We start from the raw sequence: 27,024 nt of genomic DNA on the forward strand, positions 1-27,024 counted from the left end.
CCGTTCCTTGGTCTCGCGAGAATAACTGACGTCTTTATGACGTCTGAAGTTTATTTGTATAGCATTTTTCATACAACAGGGGCAATTCAAAGTGCTTTACAGTTTTTTGAAATACAAATATGATACACAAACAAAATACAAATATGATGCCTTAGGTTAGGAGAGACGTCAGCTATTCCCGTGAGACCAACGAACAGGTCCATACACAGTCCAGTAGGGGGCGGTAATGCGCCACTATCAAAGTTGGTCGCAAACCGCCATTCAAACTGAGAAGAAGAAGAAGAAGAAGCCCTAACGAACGGAGTAGGGTCCATCTGAGTAGGGTCCATCTGCGCGCAACAAATCCAACACCCGGAAATGTGTTATGCAAATATGCAGGCGCGGTATGATGACGTATAGTACATCACATTTCCGGGTGATGGATTTGATGCGCGCAGCGCAGATGGATACACTAGGAGTAAACCATGAATCGCCTTACTACGGCCTTACTACGGTGAAAAACTACGGAAAAAAACTAATATGTAGAGTACAGTCCTATCAATTGTTCGAAAAGGAGTAGGAAGAAGCCTGTCCTACCCCTGTTTATACTTAACAATTATGCTTACATTATATAATCCAATTAATTAATACATATATTTCAGTATCATCCGTTCTAATACTTTTTCATTAAAAATAATTTAAACCTTTTTTTAAATAGAGCAATAGAGCAATATTTCTGCTTTCCTTCATATTTTCTTCATATTTTTGACATTAGGAACAAGTTATTAGTGTGATCACGATATCCGACCTCATGTACAATCTGTACTGCAGTAAAAATGTGGAACGCCCTTCCTATAATCTTAAAGGAGTGCAAAACACTGCCCACCTTCAAAACCACTCTCAAAAAACATTTACAGGAGGCTGCAATCCGTAACTGGACCCTCTAAATCAAAAATCAGATTAAAAGACCCGAACTACCCACTGTACATACTTTGTGTTTTGTCCCCCGCCCCCACCTGTGGTGTATGTCCCCACCTGCCCTACCCGCTGTACATACCTGATGTTTTGTTGTATTGTTCTTCCCATGATGGATGTATTTTTATCTTGTAGATAGTAATAGTTATTTGTCTGTATTATCTTGTAGATAGTACTAGTTTGTTTTGTCGGTCTTACATGTAACGATGAATTGAGAATCAAGGACCCCAATTGAAATAAGCCAGTGGCTTTCTTGGGTTTTTATCCTGTTAGTTGACCTTGTATGTAATATGTACTTTCATGTACCTACTTCTGCAAATCTTCTAATAAAGTTTTCAATCAATCAATCAAAATCCTCATAGCTTTTTTCTGTAGTGTAATCAATGGGTTTAAAGTGCTTTTATATTCATTTCCCCATATCTCCACACAGTAACTCAAATAGGGTAAGACAAGACAACAATATAGAGTATACAACATCCTCTGTTCCAGAATATGTTTTGCCCTGCACAATACTGCAATACTCCTTGATACTTTGGATCTAACGTATCTTATATGAGATTTCCAACAGAATTTACTGGGCTTAAAGTGCAGACTCTCAGCTTTAGGTTAAGGGTATTCACATCCAAATTGAAGGAAGGGTTTATGAATTATAGCTCTTATGTATAATAACCAAAAGTAATTAGACAATTGACTCAAAAGCTGTTTCATGGGCCAGTGTGGGCTATTTATTCCTTCATTAATTCTTTATCAATTAAGCAGGTAAAAGGTCTGAGTTGATTCCAAGTGTGGCATTTGCATTTGGAGGCTGTTGCTGTATACGCACAACATGCAGTCAACAGAGCTCTCAATGCAACTGAAACAGGCCATCCTTAGGCTGTAAAATGCACTTCAATTACATCTGGATTGTTTCATTTCAAATCCTTTGTGGTGGCATACAGAGACAAAATTATGGAAATTGTGTCACTGTCCAAATACTTCCAGACCTAACTGTATATAAATAAAAGAATGTCAATGACCCCAGGTGAGGGACTTTATTAGGTCAAACAGGTTTGAGGGGTCAGGCAAAGGACTTGGTGGAGTCAGGCAAGGGTCAGGCGATCATCGTTGTAATCCATGGAGCAGGGCAGGAACCGTGGTGCAAGGTGCTGGGCTGGAGGTGTCCATGGTGCTGAGTGCACACTGATGAGCTAAATAAAACATTCTATTTCTGATGTCAACAGCACTAGGGCTCCTTCACAAAACCCTTACTGGAATCTTCATACACTCTGTGAATTAGTCTTTACTTTCTGATGAGTCAACAGCAATAACCCCATCCAGTGCGACATGTAGATAGCATATATTTAGAATATGTAAAATGCAAACACCAGAAATGCAAGAAAGTTTATGAGGTATACCAAATGTAATTAATAACAAGTGTTACAACCCTTCTGTCTAGAGTAAAATAAGGGCCTAACAGGGTAGAGTGCAGAATGTACAGGTGTGTTGCAACACAAATGCCCAAAAAAAGTGTACAAGGGATCAAATCAATTCAAGCTTTATTTGTATAGCGCATCTCACAAGATACGACTCAATGCGCTTCAATCAAGACATCATTGCTGATTGCACTTTAGCACAAGTGCTCTTTCAACATTGTCTCTATGGTCTTTCAGCTTCCTTTTCTTCTCACATTTTCGACCATATAATGGTGAGACAGCTGCTTCTCACTGTTGAGACAAAATGTTATAAAGAAGTGATTAATAATTAATTTAAGAAACTCACATTCATCAGTGGTTGCAAACTGTCATGGAATTTGTATTAGCACTCTCCTCATGTTTCCAAAATGCATTGCAAATGCAATGCACTAACAAGTCATTGGTCACTCTTCGTTGGTGTTGAACTTGTTGAGCCCTTTCCTAAAATAATAATACAGTGCTTAACCATGTTACAATGAAAAGGTGCAGTTAAGTACTGAATGAGTCACTCACTTTCTTTCCTTGATCATTCTACCTCAAGTGTCCTGATATAAAGTGTGGTTTCACTTTCCAGGCTTCTGACATCTTTGTCCCTGGTAACAGGATACACACATAAGCATGACTATGTGTACAGCTGTGAATGGTGGATAGTATGTTTGTATGCAATAAACTTCATTCACACTAACCAATTCTTTAGGAGGAAAGCTGTAAGGCCTCTTGAAGTACGTGTGGTCCTCGTCAGTGTCCAGTGGCATCTGTACAGAGTCCACCATTATTGCCAGTATGTTTTACATGAAAGGGTTAACTACTTCAAAAAGAGATCCAGGCTGGATTCAGAATGACACAGTACCACTAAACATATTGCATGTGCCATAAAGTTGCATGGAGTATGTGTTTTAGGAGCAGTAGCCCATTCAGAAACAGGCACACGGTCATAGATACTTAGTGAGAGATGCACTGACCATGGTGTTGCTTGCATGACTCCTTTTAACACTTGAATAGGTCCTGAATACAGGTGGGACACTGTCGTGAAGGGTCGCTCTGCCTTCCTCACTAAAGTGAGCAAACTTCCTTCCATATCTGAAATTAACACACATTATCTTCACCGGAAGGTTGAATTGTAGGGCCAGGTGTTACCCCAAAGTCCTCTTGATAATAAATGTACAAATACAATTATTATTTTTGTAGCACTGCAGCATACCCTTCCAGCCCAATGTTTTCCACCAGGACAATACACCACCACCTTCTCAGGAGAGACATGTCATCCTAAAGAAAGAGCAGTTACTCAATTTGCATTCAAAGTCTTATAGCATATTGATATAATGGGTTCTTGTTTTCTTAATACTTACAATGCTGAAGTCAAAGGTAGCCTCCATGGCGAAATACCAGGCATACTGTAATGAGAAAAGACACAAAGACAAGATTACCATGTGACAGCTTATAACTCAGTGAGAAGGTAGTCACACACATCCAATGAAATGTACATGGCTGATAACTCCATAGGAAAGTGATATGAGAGGTCTGCACACATGAATGTTCCTTAATACCTTTTATTGCACACCTTTTTATTTGCAAATGCACAAACAGAATGTTGGTCAGGACTAAGTGGTGGTCAGTCATTGTTACATACATTTACACATTTTTTTGATGGTTTTAAGGAACAATCAAGTGTGCCATATCACTTGGTGGCATTACCATAACTCACCATTATCATGAAGACACCACAGTCATTGCCACTGGTCTGCCTCGGAAGCCCCTGTACGAAGAAAAGTTAGTTAGAGAATAGTAGGTAATTATGACTATAGCTATAATATGATAGTAACATTCAAACAATACCTCCAAATCCAGACCAGTCTTCTCTGTCCAGGATCCCGCAACAATTTTCTCAGCAACACCCCTTATATTTATAAATTTACAAATTTATAAAAAGCATTTATAAAAAGCATATCCTAAAAGAAATAAAGAAAGTGATTTAGAAGATAGGCCTACTAGAAACATACCAATAAGTTGTATTTTTGTAAATACATAATTTGAAAAAAGGTGTTTGTGAGAACAATACATAATCATGTCACTAACAATAATAGACCCCTGGTCTGAGGTAGATTACTCTTCCTGCTACGACTGGTGAATTGATGATTCACTTGCTTAGTCAAATGTATTGATTAAAAGTCGCTTTGGAAACAGGCGTCTGCTAAATGCCCAAACTTTTATTAAATAAAAATTCGATAACATAGGGTCCATGCCTATAACTTGAACTTTTGCATTTGAATTAATAATTAAACCCACATCAGGTAATTAATTCAGCGTTGCTAACAGGTCAGAACCGTAATATAAATCTAATGTGGAATGTGAAAGCTCACACAAACATCAAATGAGCCCACAATGTCTGATCTAAAACTAATTTACACCAAGGATGTGCTGGGGCACAGAAATAACACATTAACACCATTTAAAATTCAAATGATGACATGATAATATATAGGTGGACTTACCTCCATATTTCACAGCAGAACTATGGTGGAACTGCATATGAGATAGAAGAGCAGGGTACTTCCCTGCCTTGTGACAACATGGACACTGGAATGTGTCCAAGTCCAATCTCTTAAGCGCAGGATATTGTCCATCTGGAAACATCATGTTGGTCTATGGAAGAATAAAATATAATTAGGTGAATGTATCGAATGTGACTCCAAATAACTTTCATTTCCTTTAAATTGAATATTTCATTCCTTTAATTCATCTTGCTTGAAAATATGTGACCTGAGCTCAAAATATTATATGTGCAACCTACATACAACAGTGAACACACTACCAAAGTTCGAAAATAGCATATAGTTCATCTTTAACTTAGTGTTAGTTGTAATAATTACCACGTGAAAGTCATTCCCTTCCCCCCACCTGAGCGCGGCGTTTTTTAGCCCTGCCGGCTGTACATGTTTATCTTTGTTTTGTCACTATTTGCACTTCTGGTTATATGCATAACTGCATTTTGTTGTTGGTACTTGTACTCAGCAATGACAATAAAGTTGAATCTAATCTCATATCTGATAACGCTAAACCACATAGAATTACCCAATTAGATGAACAAAACTACAGCCAAATGCGTAACACATGCAACAACCTAAATAATAAATACATATATGAAAACTATAACATGTTCATTAATAATATTTCGAAATTCTCACCTGAGCTGCATTTGCCATTGTACTTGTAATTCTAATCTCGCGGATTCTCGCGGTTTCTTTTACCGACGCGCTTACGATGACGTGGCCCAACACATTTCCGGGTGTTGGATTTGTTGCGCGCAGATGGATACTATAGGACGAACGGGATGTCGAACTAAAATGGTATATACTGTTGTATAAAAGCAATATCACAGGAGAGGGAGTGTGTTATACTGAATATCACAGGAGAGGGAGTGTGTTATACTGAATATCACAGGAGAGGGAGTGTGTTATACTGAATATCACAGGAGAGGGAGTGTGTTATACTGAATATCACAGGAGAGGGAGTGTGTTATACTGAATATCACAGGAGAGGGAGTGTGTTATACTGAATATCACACAGAGGGAGGCTGTTATACTGAATATCATAGGAGAGGGAGTGTGTTGTACTGAATATCACAGGAGAGGGAGTGTGTTATACTGAATATCACACAGAGGGAGGCTGTTATACTGAATATCATAGGAGAGGGAGGCTGTTATACAGAATATCACACGAGAGGGAGTGTGTTGTACTGAATATCACACGAGAGGGAGTGTGTTATACTGAATATCAGCACGGCTGTGATTCGGTCGTAGGTACGAGGCCGCAGGCCTCTGTGATATACTGTGATATTCAGTATAACAGCCTCCCTCTGTGTGATATTCAGTATAACAGCCTCCCTCTGTGTGATATTCAGTATAACAGCCTCCCTCTGTGTGATATTCAGTATAACAGCCTCCCTCTGTGTGATATTCAGTATAACAGCCTCCCTCTGTGTGATATCCAGTATAACAGCCTCCCTCTGTGTGATATCCAGTATAACAGCCTCCCTCTGTGTGATATTCAGTATAACAGCCTCCCTCTGTGTGATATCCAGTATAACAGCCTCCCTCTGTGTGATATTCAGTATGATATTCAGTATAACAGAACGACCTCCAGTGTGATATTGCTTTTATACAACATGTTCTACAGTGCGATGTATTAGTTAACAGTAATAAGCGACAACAGATTATGATTTGTTTGTTTATTTAATCATAAAAATAAACAAAAAATAGTTCCGCAACTGAACTTCAAATGGACTGTTGCCTAACCTGAACACAAACATGTAGTCTAATTAACGGTCATTTAGTAGAACATCTGTGCGGCGGAGTGATACATATAGTTAAAAGTCCCAGTGCTGTTATACTGTATATCAGCACTCATGGAATGCCTCTTGTCCAATCAAATTACTTGGTCAGAACTAACTGTTGTATAATGGTCAGTACAGAGCTGCAGCCGCTCATAGGTGGAGCTGCGTTAGTGATACAAGATCATTATTACATACTTATTCATTACAATCAAATACAATCAGTCAAATGTAGTTAGTTGTTCATAGCAAGCTACAGTGGTGGTTTTCGTAACACATTAGTGTAGTGTCCGACATTAGTGGCGGGGTGGTCAGTTTTCGCGAGCAATTTTTTTTCGCGTGCACGCGCATGAAACGCGCACTGGCTCTCAAAACAAAGACGTAATTTCACCAAAAACTAGAGGATGGCAACATTTTTTTTATTTTTTTATTGCGGTTAAGCCATTAAAGCAGAGCAGGTGATTTTATATAGAAGGTGATCAAATACCAAGATATCCTACAGCTGCAGCAGAACATGCGGAACGTGCATACATACAGCACTGAACATAGGTTACCGTATAATAAACATGTGACTGACAGACTGACAGGCAAATAAGCATCTCTGACACACAATGGAACAGTGATCACTTTTATACAAATATATATGTCTATATTGTAGGGACTATTAGTCAATAGAATGTCAAGCAGGGTAGATTTCCTAGGGTTTTCCAAATGATGGCGTGTGGACTTGGATATTAATTGTGTCAAGCTTTAAAACTTAAAGTTGCGTGTTATGGAAAAAAAAATAACGAAAACCAAATATTGTTGACACAATAAGTTTCACTCTAATTTTCTGCGATTGGTTTAACACTAGACTGGCTTTCATCACAAATGTTCCTCATCATGTGTCACGCCCCCCCCCCCCCATCCTGTGAATACAATATATGAATGAATGAATGTGGATTGTGTACATAGCCTTTATTTATGTAAACCAGCTCCTTACCTTCTTGTGATTTTATTCTTTTTCTAAAAGTTTTTTTTTTTTTTCTTTCCTAACACCAGGGGAGCCACCCCTCCTAAATTTCGTTGTTTGGTACCTGTACTGTAGCAATGACAATAAAGTCCATTCATTCATTTAATAAAACACATTTATAATTGTCATCAATCGTCATTTTTGCTGCATTGAATTACAGGTTACTCTTCGCTAGCGGTTAGCTGACGTTTGCTAGCTAGCCACAGTGTGTGTACAGCTGTCACTGGTAAGTAGCCTAGTTCAAACAAAGGATTAGACATTCCTTTAATTCTACGACTCAATAGAATAAAACACGTTTATAATTGTCAACAGTCTTAATTTTTGCTGCATTGAATTACAAGTTACTCGTCATGTTAGCTAATGGTTAGCTGACATTTGCTAGCTAGCCACAGCTGGCAGGGTGATAGTGTTCGTTAGCAGAGCAAAGGGGGGTCTCTAAAGCTAGACAAGCGAATAGAGAGCACTCAGCATCCGTGCATGTTGATGTGGCGTGGCAAACACCTTCTCGTGGTGCCCCCCGTAAGTTGGCCAACCAGGGCCCCTCACCCGGGCTGGTGTTCGGCAGCAGCCGGGGGAGAGGTCTGCTGACCTCGAACCCAGAATACTGCAGCTGAACATCGAAGGACTAACCCCCAGTAAGATCGATGTCATCGAACACCTGGCCAATACCACCAAGGCCCTCGTCATTCTCCTCCAGGAGACCCACTGCATATCAGCAGACAAGCTAGTTCTACCAAACTTTGAGCTAGCTGGGTCTACCCTGAGCAGGAAGCATGGCCTCGCCACGTTTGTCCAACAAAGGTTGAGCTGGACTCTCGCTGACCAATCCCCGGCTGACTCGGAGATTGAGTGGCTGTGCGTGGACGTTGCCGGTCTAAAAATCATCAACGTCTACAAACCTCCACCCTCGCGAATCACACCAGTGTGTCTACCAGTGTTCCCCCACCCCTGTATCTATGCTGGTGACTTCAATTGCCAGCATGAAGACTGGGGCTACCGCACCAACTCACCCGACGGAGAGAACCTGGCTGTCTGGGCAGCTAACAACAGCTTGGCCCTGTTGTACGACCCCAAGGGCGCAGCCAGCTTCCGCTCCGGTCGCTGGAACACTGGGACGAACCCTGACCTGGCATTCGTGAGTGCCAGCGCTGACAACCGGCTCCCCGATAGACGTGTGCTAGGAAAGTTCCCGAGGTCTCAACATCGACCCTCACTGATAACAACGGCCAAACTCGTGAACCTTGTTCCGAGTGAGCCAGTGAAACGGTGGAACTTCCGAAAGGCCGACTGGAAACGCTTCCGCCTCCTTACCAACAAATCCACAAGGCACCTCCCATCGCCTAACTCTAACAACGTGGATGAGGCGTACCGGGACTTCTGCGGCATGTTGGTGAAAGCGGCAAAAAAATCCATCCCACGCGGACTTCGCATTAGCTACAAACCGTGTTGGGATGAGGAGTGTGAGAAGCTCCACTGTGCCTTCCTCCAGGCCCCTGCAGGAGCTGAGTCGGACAGGCTCGCAACAGCCTTGCTGTCAAGACTCAGCCGTAAAAGACAGGAGCGCTGGGAGGAGGCCATTGACTCCATCGACTTCTCGCACTCCAGCTGTAAGGCATGGAGTATCATGAACAATCTCACTGGTAGGTCCAGACACTCCCCCCGTCACTGCCCCATCTCTGCAAATAAAATCGCATCACAATTTGTGAAAAGTGGGTCATACGAGGGCAAAGACTGCGAGTCGTCTCGACTTGTGGCAAAAGAAGTGTCAGACCTCTGGAGGGCCCCAACACCTAGCAGTGACTACATCTCCGGTGAATTCACCCCGGAGGAGTTCGCTGCTGCCCTCCAGCATCTAAAGCCAGGGAAAGCTCCGGGGCCTGATTCCATCTGCCCGGAGCTTATTCTCCATGCCGCACCCGCCTTGAAGTCCTGGCTGAGAGCGTTCCTCACTTCCTGTTTGCACCAACTCAAGATCCCCAAAATCTGGCGAAGAGCCCTAGTTGTTGCGATCCCTAAACCGAATAAGCCTGAAGGGGACCCTAAGAGTTACCGTCCCATCTCTCTGTTATGCATCCCCTTCAAGATCCTCGAGCGTCTCATCTACGCCCGCATCGAACCAATTGTCGACCCGCTGCTCCCACGTGAGCAGGCCGGGTTCCGACGCGGGAGGTCGACCGTAGATCAAGTCACCCTTATGACTCAAGACATCGAGGATTGCTTTTCGGCAAAAAAGAAGGCCGGGGCCGTCTTTATAGACCTGACGGCTGCCTACGATACCGTATGGCATCGCGGCCTCTCCTGCAAGCTGCTCCGCCTGCTGCCGGACAGGCACATGGTCAGAATGATCATGGAGCTCATCCGTAACCACAGCTTTACCCTCACCACCGTTCGCGGACAGCTAAGCAGGCTTCGACGCCTTAAGAACGGCGTCCCTCAGGGATCGGTCCTGGCCCCCCTCCTCTATAATATCTACACCTATGACCTGCCCAACACACTCTCGCGGAAGTACGCCTACGCAGACGACCTCGCAGTGGTGTACTCTGCTGGAAATTGGCAGTCTGTGGAGGGGATTCTGAGCCAGGACATGCAGACACTAGTGGCATACTTCCGGAAATGGAGATTGAAGCTTAGCGAGGCAAAGACGGTGTCGGCTGCCTTCCACCTTAAAAACAGGGAGGCTAAACGTGAGTTTAGAGTACACCTAGATGGAACTCCCCTGCCATGTTCCGCTGAGCCAATCTATCTCGGCGTGACATTGGACAGGACGCTCACGTTTCGCCGACACCTCGAGTCACTGCGCAAGAAGTTAACAGCTCGTGTGGCGTTGATGAGGCGACTGGTTGGCTCGGGCTGGGGCGCCGGCGCAAGGACCTTGCGCACGGCAGCCCTAGCCCTCGTTTATTCAACTAGTGAATACTGCGCCCCAGTATGGTGTCGCAGTGCCCACACCCGCCTCATCGACTCGCCTATAAACGAAGCCTTGCGCATTGTGACAGGATGCCTGCGTCCTACCCCCGTGGACAACCTTCCCATCCTAGCAGGCATCCAGCCCGCAGGCCTCCGCCGCATGGGAGCCACAGCACGTCTCGCCTGCCGGGCCGTGGAGCTTAATAACCATCTGCTCCATGATAGGCTCACTATAACAGCGGAGCCCTCCCGGCGTCTCAAGTCGAGACACCCATTTGTGCCTGCCGCACAGGATCTCAGGCAGCAATGCAGAGATCTCAACATCAGTGCGGCAGGATGGGCGGATTATATGTGGCGCGCGGAGTGGGAGGCTAACACCTCCAAACTCCGCGACCACATCCCAGTCGCCGGCCCTGAGCCCCTCGGGATGGACTTGCCAAGGCTATCCTGGGTGAGGCTCAATCGTCTCCGGACCGGCGTCGGGCGTTTCCGCTCATCAATGCACAGATGGGGCTTGGCCCCAAATGCGTCGTGCGAGTGTGGCGCAGAGGACCAAACCGCAGACCATGTTATCCTGGATTGCCCGGTGTACCACCCACCCAACGGGATGCATGGTCTGTCGGTATTAGATGACGAGACGATGACGTGGCTTCTGGAGGGGTGTCCAGAAATATAGCCCGGGTGAGCCCCTCAACCAGGTCTCGGGGTGGTAAAAGGGTAGCCCCTCGGCCCCGAGCCTGGTGGAGTGGAGAGGAAAAACAACTACCCATACGCCGAAGAAGAAGCAGAGCAAAATATATCAGAAGTTTAAAAGTGTGCCTTGTTTAATAACTTTGTTCCAGATGGAGACGGATGAGTGTGTATTCTGTGGGAACCAAACATCTGATGACGTGCCGACTGTCAAGTTAACCCAGAAGGGATGTGATGGTATTGTCAGAGCCAATGAACAATGCAATGTAGGCATAACCGTAGTCCCTGGCCAAGTGGTTCATGTAGAATGCCGGAGGAAATTTACCAACCCACAGGACATAGAAAAACAGAAGAAACAGCAGCAAGATATTGAAGCAGGGGTAGTTGGTAAGCGCAGATCATCTGGCCCCTCATTTTCATACAAAGATCACTGTTTGTTTTGTGGGGTGCATGACAGATATTCAGGCAAGTTAAAATACTTCAAACTGATTCCTGTCAGGACCAAAGACTTCCAGACCAAATTACTTGAATGTTGCACTAAGCGTTCAGACCATTGGTCTGATATAGTGAGAGGAAGATTGCTATATGTGAATGACCTTCACGCTGCTGACGCAGTATACCACAAGTCTTGCAACGGCAGCTTCAGAACTGGAAGACAAGTTCCCAAGTGTTTTCAAGATGGCTCAAAAAGGCGTAAATCTGGGAGGCCCCAGTCCCTTTCTCGTGGTGATGCTTTTTTGAAAGTGTCAGACTATCTGCGCCATGGTGATGAGGAGCAGACGACAATAAATGACCTCATCATCAGGATGAAGGACTACTTAGGAGATGATGAGGAGCCATACAGCTTTCGCCACATGAAAGAACAACTTCAGAGTCACTTTGGTTGTGACATTTATAAATACAAGACGCTTCCATCATTTCTTCAACTTCTTCTGTTGGATTTAACGGCAGCTTGCATCTGTAACGTAGCACTACTGCCATCTTCTGGATTTAGCCAACTCTTACTATCCGAAATAATTCCTTTCCCAAAAGGATCTTTAATTCAAACGTTCTCCAATGAGGATAGAGCGGGTATGGCCAAGGATTGTGATTAGAACAAATACAGTTCTGTGATGTATTCACTGTTGCCATGGTTTTGTTAACGCTATGCATCCTGGGAATACGCTATGCATCCTGGGTATTCAAGATGCCATGTTGTACTGTGAGGTTGATCTAACGTGGGGCTCCACAGTAGATTACAATAAATACTCAAGTAACAACCGTTGTCTGAGTAGTACATGTTATACAGGTGAGGTTCATAGTCCTCAGGATATAACATAAATTGGCGACGAGGACGTCTGAATCCACAACGTGTGCGCGACCGGAAGAAGTTTCGGCGTGTGTTTTGCTCGGTTGCTGGGCTAGCTTCGTTAGCCACCAAATGGTAAATGGTAAATGGACTGACTTATATAGCGCCTTATTACAAAGCGCTTTTACAAAGGCCTCTCATTCACCCATTCACACACACATTCACACACCAATGGCGGCGAGCTGCCATGCAAGGCGCCGTCCCGCTCACTGGGAGCAATTTGGGGTTCAGTGTCTTGCCCAAGGACACTTCGACATGTGGCCAGCCGGGGCTCGAACCGCCGATCTGCCAACCTTGTGATCATTAGACGTCGACTCTACCTCCTGAGCCACAGCCGCCCCAGCCGCCCCACCAATGCTATTAGCCTGCACCCGGAGCAACGGTAAAGTGCGCCCCGCTCGCTGTGTATGGAGCAGCAAGAGGAGGGGAGCGACCAAGATATCCAGTTAAGGGAAAATAAGAAGATGGCTGGAATTATTGGTAATATTGGACCTTTTGATGAGGGTATTGAACAGTGGTCTAGCTATACAGAGCGCTTTGACTACTTCACCACAGCAAATGACATTGATGATGACAAGATAGTTCCAACATTCCTGACTATTATGGGCCCTAAGACATTCAATTTGTTACGTAACCTGCTACAGCCGACAAAGCCAGGTACCAAGACATATGAGGAAATAGTTGATATCCTAGCCCTCCATTTTTCACCGAAGCCTTTAGTTATTGCTGAGAGGTTTAGGTTCCACCGACGCAGCCAGGAAGAAGGCGAGTCTGTTACCCTGTATGTTGCAGCTTTACGGAAGCTAGCTGAACATTGTGATTTCAAACAAACATTAAATGACACATTGAGAGATCGTCCGTGTGCGGTTTGAGTAGTGAATCGGCACAAAAGAAGCTACTGACAGTCAGTGATCTGACGCTGGAGAAAGCTGTCAATATCAGCGTGACTATGGAAATGGCAGCAAAGGAAGCCCAGCAGTTACATACAACGAGCCGAGTGCATAAGGTCAGTAGTGAGGAGCAAAGTGGCCAGGGTCCATGTTTTCGTTGTGGGAGAACAGGACATCTTGCATCTACGTGCTGGTGTAAGGACCTGGACTGCCATAATTGTGGAAAGAAAGGGCATGTAGAGCGGGCTTGTAGAAACAAAAAGAGCGCTGAAAGGCCAACAAAGTCTGGATACAAGAAAAACACTGGTTATGATAAAAAGAAAAGACATGTCCGTACCGTCGAGCAGGGAAAGACAGCTAGTGACTCTTCAGAGGAGGAGGAGAGAATACGTTTTGTCAGAGTACTAAACATGGATGAGGGCTCCGATTGCTACTGGGCTACCCCTGAGCTGGAAGGACTTCCAGTGAAAATGCAGATCGACACTGGGTCAAGGGCTTCAATCATCTCAAATAGAGTCTACAAGAAATTCATGAAGCACCTCCCATTACGAGCATCAGACACCAAGTTTCGAACATATACAGGAGAGCCCGTTCCGATGAGGGGTATGACGGATGTGACTGTCCAGTGTAATGGACAAATTGAAAAGCTCCCTGTTTACATAACTAATGGAGATGATCAAGCATTGATGGGACGTCTGTGGCTAGACAAAATAAGGCTGGACTGGCAAGCAGTACGCATGATAGCAAACGGCTCCACAGGCCTACAGGCTGTCTTGGAAAAACACAAGGAGGTTTTCCGGAACGAATTAGGAAGCATGAAGGACATTACAGTAAAGCTACATGTAAAGCCTGAAAGCAAACCGGTGTTTTTGAAAGCTAGACCAGTACCATATGCTATAAGAGACAAGGTGGAAGCTGATTTGGATGCTCTTGTGAAGAGTGGAGTACTGGAGCCAGTCACTACCAGTGATTGGGCGACACCGATAGTGCCAGTGCCTAAGAAGGATGGAGGAATCCGGACCTGTGGGGATTTTAAGGTAACAGTTAACCCTGTGCTATCTGTAGAGCAGTATCCACTCCCTCATATTGAGGACCTGTTTGCTGGACTTAGTGGGGGTCAAAAGTTCAGTAAAATAGACCTTAATCAAGCTTATTTGCAAATGCATGTGCATGAAGACTCACAGGAGCTGCTAACTATCACAACGCACAAGGGCCTCTTCAGGTACCGCCGATTACCTTTCGGAATCACATCAGCACCAGCACTGTTTCAACGTGCTATGGATCAAATCCTCAGTGGCCTGCCTGGTGTTCAGTGCTATTTAGACGAGATCCTTTGCACAGGGGCCAGCGATTCCGAGCACCTTCATAATCTGGACGCCACTCTTCAAAGACTAAAGGAATATGGACTCAGGGTTCGCAGGGAAAAATTTGACTTTTTCCGCTCTTCCGTGGAGTACTTGGGACATGTCATTAATGCCGAGGGCCTACACACGGCCCCATCCAAGGTCGCAGCCATCATGGATGCACCGCCACCCCAGAACGTCAGTCAGTTGCGTTCGTTCCTAGGGCTGCTCAACTACTACGGTCGTTTCATCCCAAATCTATCATCGCTACTAAAGCCACTACATGACTTACTCTGCCAGGACAAGGCGTGGGAATGGAATAAAGCATGCCAGGAGGCTTTCCAGAAATCAAAGGATGTGTTAGTGGGGTCAGAGGTCCTAACTCATTATGACCCGTCACTCCCAATCCAGCTGGCCTGCGATGCATCTCCATACGGGGTTGGTGCAGTTATCTCACACATAATGCCAAATGGGGATGAAAGGCCCATTGCCTTTGCTTCAAGGACTTTAAACAAAGCCGAAGCCAATTATGCTCAGCTGGAGAGGGAAGCGTTAAGCATCATTTTTGGCGTTCGTAAATTCCATCAGTACTTATATGGACGGAAATTTACACTCCTTACCGATCACCGACCTCTTACGACCATCCTTGGACCACATACCGGGATACCACAAAATACCGGGATACCACAAAATCTCACTGTTAACTCATCAATGCATTTACGGCAACGCACCCCCTTACCTCAAGGACCTGGTCAAATCCCACAGCCTCTCCACTCGCACTCTCCGCTCATCAAATGCAAACCTCCTCAAACCCACCAAAACCCACCTCCGCTCCATGGGAGACCGGGCCTTCTGCTCCATCGCCCCCGAACTGTGGAACGCCCTCCCTGCCCACCTGAGAGCACCACAGTCGGTCGACTCTTTTAAGAGCGGACTTAAGACTCATCTTTTTAACAAAGCGTTCCAGTAGCCAGATTTGTATTTATTTTTTTTCTTTAGTTTTATGCCACAGTGTCTTTTTAACCTTTCTGCTTTTGATGTTTTTAGTGATCTTTATTGTGTTGTGCTGTTTTTATTTCTTTTATTGACTGTAGCACTTTGAGATTCTTGGAATGTAAAGTGCTTTATAAATACAATCCATTATTATTATTATTATTACCGTCTCTCGCCGCAAGCCGTCTGCAACGATGGGCGCTGCTGTTGTCTGGGCATTCATATGTCATAAAGTATCGTAAAGCAGACTCACATTGCAACGCCGATGGCTTATCAAGGTTGCCACTCCCTGTCACCAAACCAGAGCTGCACACTGAGCACGTTGCCTATTTCAGTCAGGTGGATGATGCGCCAGTTTCAGCTGAACAAGTGAAGAAGGCCACACGCAATGACCCGGTCTTGTCAGCTGTCTTGGACATTGTTGTAAAGGGCCACTCTGGCAGCAACGACAGTGCTTTGAAACCTTACCTCGCGAGGAGGGCGGAACTGACGGTGCAGTCTGGATGTTTGCTGTGGGGAAGGAGAGTGGTTATACCACCAACACTACGCAAACCAGTGTTGCAGCAACTCCACTCAGGACACAGTGGAATAGTGAGGATGAAGGAAATAGCAAGAAGCTACTTTTGGTGGCCAAATATGGATGGACAGATAGAGGAGCTAGAAAAAGCCTGTTCCTCATGTCAGAAAATCAGGAACAATCCTCAACTAGCTCCTCTGCACCCCTGGAGCTTTCCAGAAAGGCCATGGCATCGTGTGCATATTGATTTCGCAGGACCTTTTGAGGACAGAATGCTACTTGTCGCTGTGGATGCACACAGTAAATGGCCTGAAGTGGCTATCATGAGATCCACCACAACAGAAAAGACAATTGAGAAGCTGGGAGAAGGCACATCGACCAGCTATTGCAAGCTCCAACACACACCCCGCTGCTTGCCAAGGACCCTCTCGATACACCGCCTCTTGATCTACCTGCAGAAGTTTCAGGCTCTTCTATGCCTGAGCCTGAGGTTGCTGCCGCAGCACCTGACTCTCCAATCAAAGAGACTGTAACACCTCCGCCTGACTCTGCCTCTGGTCCGAGCCCACTACAGAGACACAGAGACTCTGAGGTTCCAGCTGCACGGCGAAATCCTGAAAGACAGCGGCGGCCTCCTGATCGTTTGGACTTATAGCTTGACTTACCCAATTCAACTGGAGCAGAATAATCTCCATGGGTATAGTCAGGGGTTTGAGGTGGTCTACCCTCACCCCAGGATTGTTTTGCTTGTGTAAAAACAAAAACAAAAAAAAAGGTTTATTGGTGAATTAAACAGCAACATTGTTATTGTTTTTGTTACAGTCATCTATAGAGTTATGGTGTTATTTGAAGATTTTCTAGCTGATGTTAAATGGGACATTTATTGTAAGGGGGGAGGAGATGTGATGTATTCACTGTTGCCATGGTTTTGTTAACGCTATGCATCCTGGGTATACGCTATGCATCCTGGGTATTCAAGATGCCATGCTGTACTGTGAGGTTGATCTAACGTGGGGCTCCACAGTAGATTACAATAAATACTCAAGTAACAACCGTTGTCTGAGTAGTACATGTTATACAGGTGAGGTTCATAGTCCTCAGGATATAACAAGTTCCTGAGCTGTAAATATTTCTTTACAAGGGATTACAAGGGATAGAATACTTGTCTACCAGAACTTCAAATCATTCCATATGCTTATCTTTGAGTCAAAGACGTCATTAAGTTTCTCGGAAGGAAAGACGTGAGATCAGAATCAGAATCGCTTTTATTACATCTTTATTACATCTACTGTACAAGCCTACAAGAGTACACTTCTTTGGCTTTGGTTCAATCCTCAACATTGCAGCATTTAGATACAAAAAAAAACACAAAACAAAAAACACAATAATAATAAGTAACGTAAGTAAGTAAAAAATCTACTTTTTTACAGTGGCTTCAATAATGCATTGTAAAAACAGTAATGACAGATAAGAACCCCATATTAAAATCATATGATCGATTTTTTTTCTCAGCATTATACTTAAATATGCGTTATTGATGTGTGTGTGTATATATGATTATGCTGCTATTAGCTGTCCCATAGCTAAAGCAAATGTGAAAAACTGTTTATTTTGGAATCGAATGGGAAACATTTGCATTGTTGTATGTAGAAAGAATATCAAAAAACTACCATTGTCCAGTTTTCTGGTAACTCACATTTTATTTTTCAGGAATTACTGCGAAACCAGGTAATTCAAAGACTTCAAACAAGACTGACAGGTTGGCTGGACCGTGTCCCATTGGACTTGGACTACCTGGAATTTGTATGCTCTCAGGAGCTGGTGGTCCTAAGTGCAGTGTCAGGCCAGGTAGAGGTACATGAAATCTATGATGCACTTTTTGAAGTACATCAGATGGTCTGTAATCGCAATCAAGAGACACGTGTGCTAGTTGACCACGAGAAGGGAAGGGTTGGACGACCCAGGGTGATTATTGATGAGGAGTATGCATCCCACGTTCTTGGCATGGGATTAACAGTGACAGCCATTGCCAAGATGTTTGGGTGTGTAGAAAGACCCTTCAGAGGCGTATGGCAGAATGGGGGTTGTCTGCGAGGTCACAGTATAGCACATTGGACGATGAGGAACTGGACTCCCTTGTGTCAGAGATCCATACAACCAACCCAAATGCAGGCTATCGAATGATGCTGGGTCTGCTAAGGACACAGGGACATCGGGTTCAGTGGGACAGAGTCCGTTCATCAATGCACCGTGTAGGCACTACTACCAGCATTGTGTCAAGAATGACAAGGTTAGGATGTGTGGTTAGGAGGACCTACTCTGTCCCAAGCCCAAAGTCCCTGATGCACATCGACACAAACCACAAGCTAATACGGTATGTTAATTAAAGATAACACTAATAGTGTACATTATTTACTAGATAAAACATTGTTTAATTTTTTATAAATGTTTGTGTATGTGTTCATAAAATGTTCTAGGTATAACATTGTGATATGTGGAGGAAACGACGGCTTCTCCAGGAAGGTATTGGATATATATCGATTTGTCTCTTAACTCTTCAAAATGATTAGTGAAGTGTGGAGAGAGGATTCAGAAATAGGACAATATTTACGGTCTAAGTACACTTGGTTACATGTTTGAGAGCCAATCTCCCACTGTGTGTTCTTAATAGTTAGATAGCAGTGGAGGCTCCTCCATAGAGGTGGAGGAGGCCTGGCCTCCCCAATAATTTGAGAGAAGAGAGAGAGATTTTAAAAAGCAATAATTATATTTTTTATTTTTTATTATTTATTTAACATATTATATTATATTAATATTATTCCCGTTTTGTTCATAAATCTGAATTTTTCCATGGCTAAAACCCAATATTGCAATTGTAAAGCACCTACAGGCCAGAATCCCTATCCGTTTCTATTACTCATACACGCGTGTGGCGGAAAAAGGTACTACACGGAGGCCAGGCCTCCTGTCGTAAAGTTTTGGCCTCCTGTCGGAAAGTGGTTTCTCATAGAAGTCAATATAATGCAATTTTTTTCATGGCAATATGTGATTGGCCAGATCACTGAAAATGGGTGGGCACAGGAGGCCTTGCCTCATCATGCATTGAGTCCAGGGCTGAAAGATTGACATTTTGTTCGTCCAATCACAATCACATGAAGCCATTTGGAGAATTCGCCAGTCACTTCAGTGCAGGACAGGTCTAGAACACCCATGGCTATTATCCCTGAAAATAATAGCTCATTTGGCCAAATACTTTTGCTTAAAATGACCTCGGAAGTCGGCGAGATTCTGGCGCGATTTATACATCGAATAGGTAGACAACATTTAGGATTTATTGAAGTTTTATTTTTTATATTAATAATTAATAATTGTATGTAGTATGTTGTGGTGAATGTTGTGAGCCTGAGCAGAAGGGACAATAGCTGCTGCAGGCGGACCATGACCCATTGTGCAGGTAACTTATTACATATGTTGTTTGAGTTTGTTGCTTCTTTCTCTTTGGTTATGAATCAACGAACAGATATTGAGTTTTAAGACAATTTAATCAGTTACAGGCAGATATATACATTACGTCTGTTCCCCGTGGACCCTGGGCTGGAAGAGAACGCTCTCTCTCTCTCTCTCCCCGTTCCGCTCCAGAGGGGAGGGGCCAGCGCGTATGTGTGTCCCTGCCCAACCCCCAAAGGTCCCTGCTGGTCATCTGGTTGCCATAGAACCCCCATTGTTAGAGGGCATCATGTCCCTGCATGCCCTGGCATGTGTGTGTGTCCAAAATATACTACATATTCATACATAGATCATACATACTACAGAAATATACGACAAGTTCTATGTTTTGGTGCATTTTGTAAGAGTCCACTCGTGGTGTTGCTAGCATTCGCGATCTAGGGCATGGCTAGTCAGTGACGTCATGTTGCATTCCACGTGTAGTACCTTTTTCCGCCACACGCGTGTATGAGTGCTGTTCTGCAGGATAAATATTAGAAATGGATGAAGTATTGTTCTGAATTGTATGTTGTGTGTCTGATTGACATAGTGTTTGAGTGCTTTTGACATGTCATTGATTGTATGTAGTATGTTGTGGTGAATGTTGTGAGCCTGAGCAGAAGGGACAATAGCTGCTGCAGGCGGACCAGAGATTCATGCCAATTGTTTTGTTTATTTGATGACCCATTGTGCAGGCAATAAAAGCTGCTTCATCCACCATCCTGAGAGTGTCCCAATCCCTTCAGTACCGCCAAACACAAATTAATAATTTTTAACAAAGACAGATAAGAAGAACAGGGAACATTCCATCGCGAGTGAAGCGAGCAAGCGGAAAAAAAATTGGCCTCCTCAATTCTGGAAGTCACCAGCCTCCACTGTATCTTGGTGTGGCCAATTACAACTTGGCTTCAATGACCTCGACACATCAGAGCAACCTGGCGCTATGTCGGAGCAGACTGAGGTTGCATTCTTTGACCGGCTTTTTAACGTTGCAGCCCGTGCACGACACGAGCTGTCAGCGAGAAATACAGACAATTTACTGTCTCAAACAAGACGACTATTTCGCCGTCAAGTACCAAGAAATCGGGGTAAGTTGGCATGGGCTTTGCTAGCATTGACTATCGGCATCATACGTTAGTAACTTATATAGTCCATATAAGTTACTAACGTTATCACTGTGATTAGGGGAATTTGAGGCATTCTTTACACAAGGATGGTTTAAATAAATGGTTCTCAAAGTTTTGATGACCGGGGGCCAACTTTACATCCACACTGGATGAAAAATGTACCTAAGCTTTCTACGCCAGGGGGCGCAGTTACCCTTCTTAAAAGTACAGCACTGTGTGATGTAGGCTACTGGTGTAAAACTGTATTGGAACCGGACCATGAATAACATCTAAAAGGTCTATATACCAATGACTGCGTTTACATGCACACCATATTCCTGTATTAAGTGGGATATGCTCAATATTCAGATTGGGCAAGAGTCATGTAAACACGTACCGAACCCACTTAAGGCCATATTCCGATTCGGCAATATTCCGATTAAGACCCCTGGCATATGCCTGTTCGAGTCGGAATATTGTGACATGTAAACACCTTAAGCGGCATATGACCCTTTTCGGAATATTCAGTTAGTCTGCGCATTGCTTTAGTTATAATGTTAGGTACTTAATCATAAGTAATAATGTTTGTTGTCTTGGGGGGTAGAAACTGAAATGCTAATAATGTCAAGTGACGTGTGTACAATGGGTAAAAAAAGCTTCCGTAAACTTGTTTATATTGTGTTGTAATATAATAATTTCTTGTGTTACAGAAGGAGAATGCAGTCCAATCACACTTGAGAAGGTGCTGGAGTTCACCTCTGGAGCTTCAACAGTGCCTCCCCTGGGATTTCCATGTTGTCCACAAATCCAGTTCATCCATGAAGATGTGACACAATTTTGTATATATATTGTATTGTATTCATTTGGTAATTATTTGTTGCAATGTTCACCTCCCGCCAATAGAGGGCGTTTATCTTTTCCGATCTATCGGTACAATAAGACTGTTGCAGCGGGCTCGTGTCTTCAGATTACACAGCCTGCTAAACAAGCAATATGATCTCTCCTGTTTTATTCAGTTTTTCTGCATAAAACAGGTATGTTAAGTCACCAAGCAGGAAAACGTTTTAAGAACCAGATGTATATAAATATAAAGTGTTAGTTGATACAGTTATGGGTATTGTTATCCACTGAGCTGGGTTTCCGTTAACCGGTAATTACCGGTCTTTGTCCGGTAAAATGTGTTGAAGTCCGACAAATTTAAACCTCTTCGGTCATAATGTCCGGTGAAAATAATTCCCTCTAAGCACAATTTGAATACAATTCGCTAAAGTTTAATTGTCACATTCTGATTCCTTCTATATTAAAAAAGACGAATATATAGGCTATATATTTCTTTTATTATTATATGATTTGACGCTGGCATGATGATGACTCCGCGAAACAGCGGCAATAGCCTGCCTAGCGGGATGACCTGACCTGGAAGGACAACACAAAAGGCACCATCAAGAGGGCACAACAGCGGCTATACACCCTGAGATGCCTCAGGAAGGAACACAGCAAGCAGGAGATACTGGTGACCTTTTACCGCGGCGCAGTGGAGAGCATCCTCACCTACGGCATCTGCAACTGGTTCTCCAGCTGCACAACAGCGGAGAGAAATGCGCTACAGAGAGTCGTGAGAACAGCACAGAAGATCACCGGCGCCCCCCTCCCCTCTCTGGAAGAGCTGTACAACACACGCTGTCTCAGGAAGGCCTCCAAGATCTCCAGGGACCCGACCCACCCTGGGTACGTACACTTTACCAGGCTGCCCTCGAAAAGGCGGTTCAGGACCCTGGCCGCTAAGACTAACAGACTGAAGAACAGCTTCTACCACAGGGCCGTCCAGGCCCTAAACACAGCAAAGACTTAAGTTCTGGGCCCTGGACAGTCTGGACGGATTTTATGGCAGCTGCTGGACTGAAAAAATCAGGTGTAGTGCTGAGGCACAAACATGTACATTTCAAGCCTGCAAACTGTGACACTTTAAATAACGTGAAACAATACTATTGTGCAATATGACAACCCTAGCCGTCTATCTGTACAGTATAGTACAGTGGATTGTGTACATAGCCTTTATTTATGTAAACCAGCTCCTTCCCTTCTTGTGATTTTTTTTAAAAAGTTTTTTTTTTTCCCTTTTCCTAACACCAGGGAAGCCACCCCTCCTAAATTTCGTTGTTTGGTACCTGTACTGTAGCAATGACAATAAAGTCCATTCATTCATTCCTAGCGGCAGGGTTGCCAGATGGGATTGACAATTTACAGCCTAACCAGTCTATTACCGCTAAACCCAGTAGCCCATTCGGCGATAACCCGGCCCATCTGGCAACCCTGCGTAGCGGGCCACCATAATAATAATAATAACTTTTATTTGTATAGGCTAGCGCTTTTAACCTGCAAACGTTGCAGCTCAAAGTGCACCATAGCGAGCGAGAGGTAAACATGGCAAGACAAAGTTTAAGTAGTGCCGTAGTGGCTCCTCCAGCCAAAAAGTCTCGAGGGTTCCGAGTTGAATGGAAAGAAAATGTCCCCTGGCTGCGTTTAGATGGGGAAGGAAAAATGTTCTGCTCACCGTGCAAAAAATCGGGGAGGAATAACAGATTCATGAGAGGAGCAACGAATATGAGAATGTCGGCTCTCACTGATCACAGTCGGTGCAGTGACCACATATCGGCGGTCAGTTTGAGGCAACAGCAAACCGCTATGAAAGGCCACTGTGAGCAGGCTAATGAAACGGCTAACAATAAGCTGCACTCTCAGCTACAAGTTGCATTTCACATGGCAAAAAATGGCATCGCATGTCATCAGTATGTGGGACTGACTGAGCTACTGAAAGCCTGAATAGCAGGCTATTTTATTTAAGGCTATCCCCTATCTGAGAAAAGGCATAGGCTACTATAGGCCTATTAACATCGAACGGAAATTAGCCTATGCGCATTGCAAGTTCATTTAAAGCCTATTTATTTTCAAAGAGTTTTATTCTATTTTATTTTATCTGATAAAAGGCATATGAACGGAAATTAGGCTAGCCTGTGTCACGCCAGAAGCCTACATGTAACCTCTTGCACTTTACAATAGCTACCTGTGTGTGAGTCATGTCAGCAGTGTGGGAATACTTCAGTCTTTGCAAATTAACAGTTTCGAGGGGTAGCAGCGATGTTAGTCGGTGTAACACCACTAATTTAATTAAACATTTTTAAAAAACGCCACGTGGAACAGCACCAGGCATACCTGCAAGCGTCTGCTGCAAAGAAAAAGCGCAACAGCAGACATTGCTACAATCAATACAGAGGCAAGAGAAACTCCCCCCAGACAGCAAAATTGTGAAAGCGATAACGGAGAAATTAGTTCAGTTGATTGTGCTCGACGACCAACCACTTTCGGTGGTAGAGAATTTGGGGTTTCGGAGCTTAATTGAGCACCCCGCGCTATACTTTGCCCAGTCGCCATCATATAACCGAAAAAGCCATCCCTCAAATGCACAACGAAGTGTGTGAGTTCCTCGCCAAACTCTTGGAGAATGTCGGCGCTATTAGCTTCACAACAGACATCTGGAGCTCAGGCGTGTGTCCAATGTCGTTGTTGAGTCTCACAGCACACTGGATAGACTCAGGTTTTACTTTGAAGAAAGCGGTGCTGCATGCCCGTGAGTTCCGTGGCTCACACACTGGGGATTCCATTAAGGCAGCCATGGAGGAAATGCTGCTCAAATGGAAGATGAACAAAAGCAGTCCATGTAGTTATAAGAGACAATGCAAAAAATATGAAGAAGGGCATGGATCAACTTGGAGTGGCGAGTCTGGGATGCTTTGCGCACACTATGCAGCTTATCGTGCATGAGGGACTGTTGTGTGTGCGCAGTGTGAGTGATGCACTGGCCAACGGGAGAAAAATGGTAGGCCATTTCAAACACTCGCCCTTGGCATATTCACGGCTGCAGGATATCCAAGTAGAACTAAATATGTTGCCTAAGTGTCTGCAGCAGGACGTTCAAACTAGGTGGAACAGCACCTAGAACACACACCACTACATGATTGAAAGCCTCATCGCGCAGAAACGGTCACTCTCTGCGTATGTGGCTGAACATGACCACTGCCCTCAGCTGCCGACTGTCTGCATGATCAGCCATCTCCTACCTTCCTCCCAGGTCTCCTTCAACAGTACATCCTCTTGATAATAGCACTTTTGGATTTGGAAAAAAAACATTTTAGCCATCAGAGATAGATAGAATAAATACTGAGAGGACATGATGCTCAGGACATATTACTTATTAAATTGGTCTTCATGTAAAACATCAGATTTGGGTTGTAGATTTATCATGCATCACACATTTTGTTTTTACAAAGTAGTTTTTTGCTTGTTTTTTTGCAAGCTTTATAAATGAGGCCCCTGATGCCCATTAGAATACTCTGATACCCAATTCAGATTTGATCTGAGATTTATATTTACATTTCTGACATTCAGCAGCCGCTTTTTTATTTATTTATTATGATCTGTAAAGGCAAGGAAGAGCTGGAGGCCATGCTGGAGTCCAAAGGCGACCAGGTGGACCTGTTCTCCCTCGCCCAGGAGGACGAAAGGTGGCACAGCTCAACAAGGCCCTGCTGGACTTTGACTCCCGGGTGGGGCCTGGCAAGCTGCACCCCAAGCACCGGCTCATCCCCGACTGTGGCCGCAGCACCAAGATGCCCATGTATCAGCTGTCACTGACCATCAAGATGCCCATGTATCAGCTGTCACTGACCATCAAGATGCCCATGTATCTGCTGTCACTGACCATCAAGATGCCCATGTATCAGCTGTCACTGATCATCAAGACGCCCGTGGTGTTTGACAAGCTACACTCAGAGGCGTGGAGCATCAGTGCCAAGCTGCACTGGTTCGTCTTTGGGCATGCGCCCCAGGACCCGCGGGAGAAGTTTGAGATCTACTACAAGCTCTTGCCAAGCTGCAATCAATGTACACCTTCTCAGAGAGGACGTTTGAGAGCATTCAGTCAAGCCCTTTCTCCATCAACCTGGATAAGAGCACATCAAGCTCCAATAAGAAGGTGCTGTCAATCCTTGTTGGTTACTTTAATCAACTCAAGATGGCGGTGCGCTACTCAGACGCGCGGCTCGGAGTGGCTTCAACGCTGGTGTTTTTTAGTGTTTTTAAGTACATTTGTATGTACATTTTTATTTTAGTACTTATAGGGAACGGTTGTGTAAATAGTACCTACAGCAGACTAGACTTACTAGAAGTTGGTGCGCAAAATGAGAGGACTGTAACAACGGAATTCTTGGAACAGCAGAGAATCCCATTCGACATCGCTCGGTCGCCGGGTGAACAATAAGGCATCATCCACACTGGCTCTCCCAACACTCAAGCGCAAACGTCGGCGGCGAGACCGTAAGCAACGCCGAGGATGAAGGGGGGGCCTGCTAGCTAGGCTGAGGAGAAGCCCGAATAAACCTGCTTTGCCGAGTATCTTCCTATCCAACGTCAGGTCTCTGGCAAACAAGATGGACGAATTGAGACTGCATGTCGTTACCAATAACATCGTGGGAGATAGCTGTGTGATTATCCTAACGGAGACCTGGCTAAATGACACTATCTTGGACTCCGCGGTAGGCCTAGAAGGCAGGACCTTACACCGTGCGGACAGGACTTTGCTTAGTGGGAAAACCCGCGGAGGCGGCCTCATTATATCTACGAAGGACAGCTGGTGCTTAAACATGAAAACTGTAAGTAGCCACTGCTCCCCTGACCTAGAATACTTGACTGTTAAATGCCGACCCACTTACCTCCCGAGGGAATTCAACGCAGTGTACATAACATGTGTTTACATTGCGCCAAACGCGGATGGTAGCTTAGCATTGGCGCGGCTATATGACGTCATCAGTGGTGAACAAAGCGCGGACCCACAGGCAGTCCATATTATCGCCGGAGACTTTAATCATGCTGACCTGAAGGTAGTACTACCCAAGTTCTATCAGCATGTTAAATGTGCAACAAGAGGAGAAAAAACACTGG

General features: G+C 44.4%; 1 long non-coding RNA gene across 2 annotated transcripts; it reads right to left on the minus strand.

Annotated features, from left to right (window-relative positions):
- Window positions 1–2,494: 2,494 nt before the first annotated feature.
- On the minus strand, window positions 2,495–5,033 carry LOC308161707. Of its 2 annotated transcripts, XR_013937551.1 has the most exons (9): window positions 4,898–5,033; window positions 4,242–4,354; window positions 4,111–4,161; window positions 3,755–3,799; window positions 3,607–3,671; window positions 3,368–3,485; window positions 3,092–3,160; window positions 2,919–2,998; window positions 2,495–2,657 (listed from the first exon to the last, which is right to left on the minus strand). It is a non-coding gene; the product is annotated as an uncharacterized lncRNA (long non-coding RNA). The 2 variants fall into 2 exon arrangements; XR_013937552.1 differs by having other exon boundaries at window positions 3,368–3,799.
- Between the last annotated feature and the right edge of the window lie 21,991 nt (window positions 5,034–27,024).

This window comes from Nansenia antarctica (genome assembly GCF_963989245.1).
Source record: "Nansenia antarctica genome assembly, chromosome: 1".
Classification (NCBI taxonomy): Eukaryota; Metazoa; Chordata; class Actinopteri; order Argentiniformes; family Microstomatidae; genus Nansenia; species Nansenia antarctica.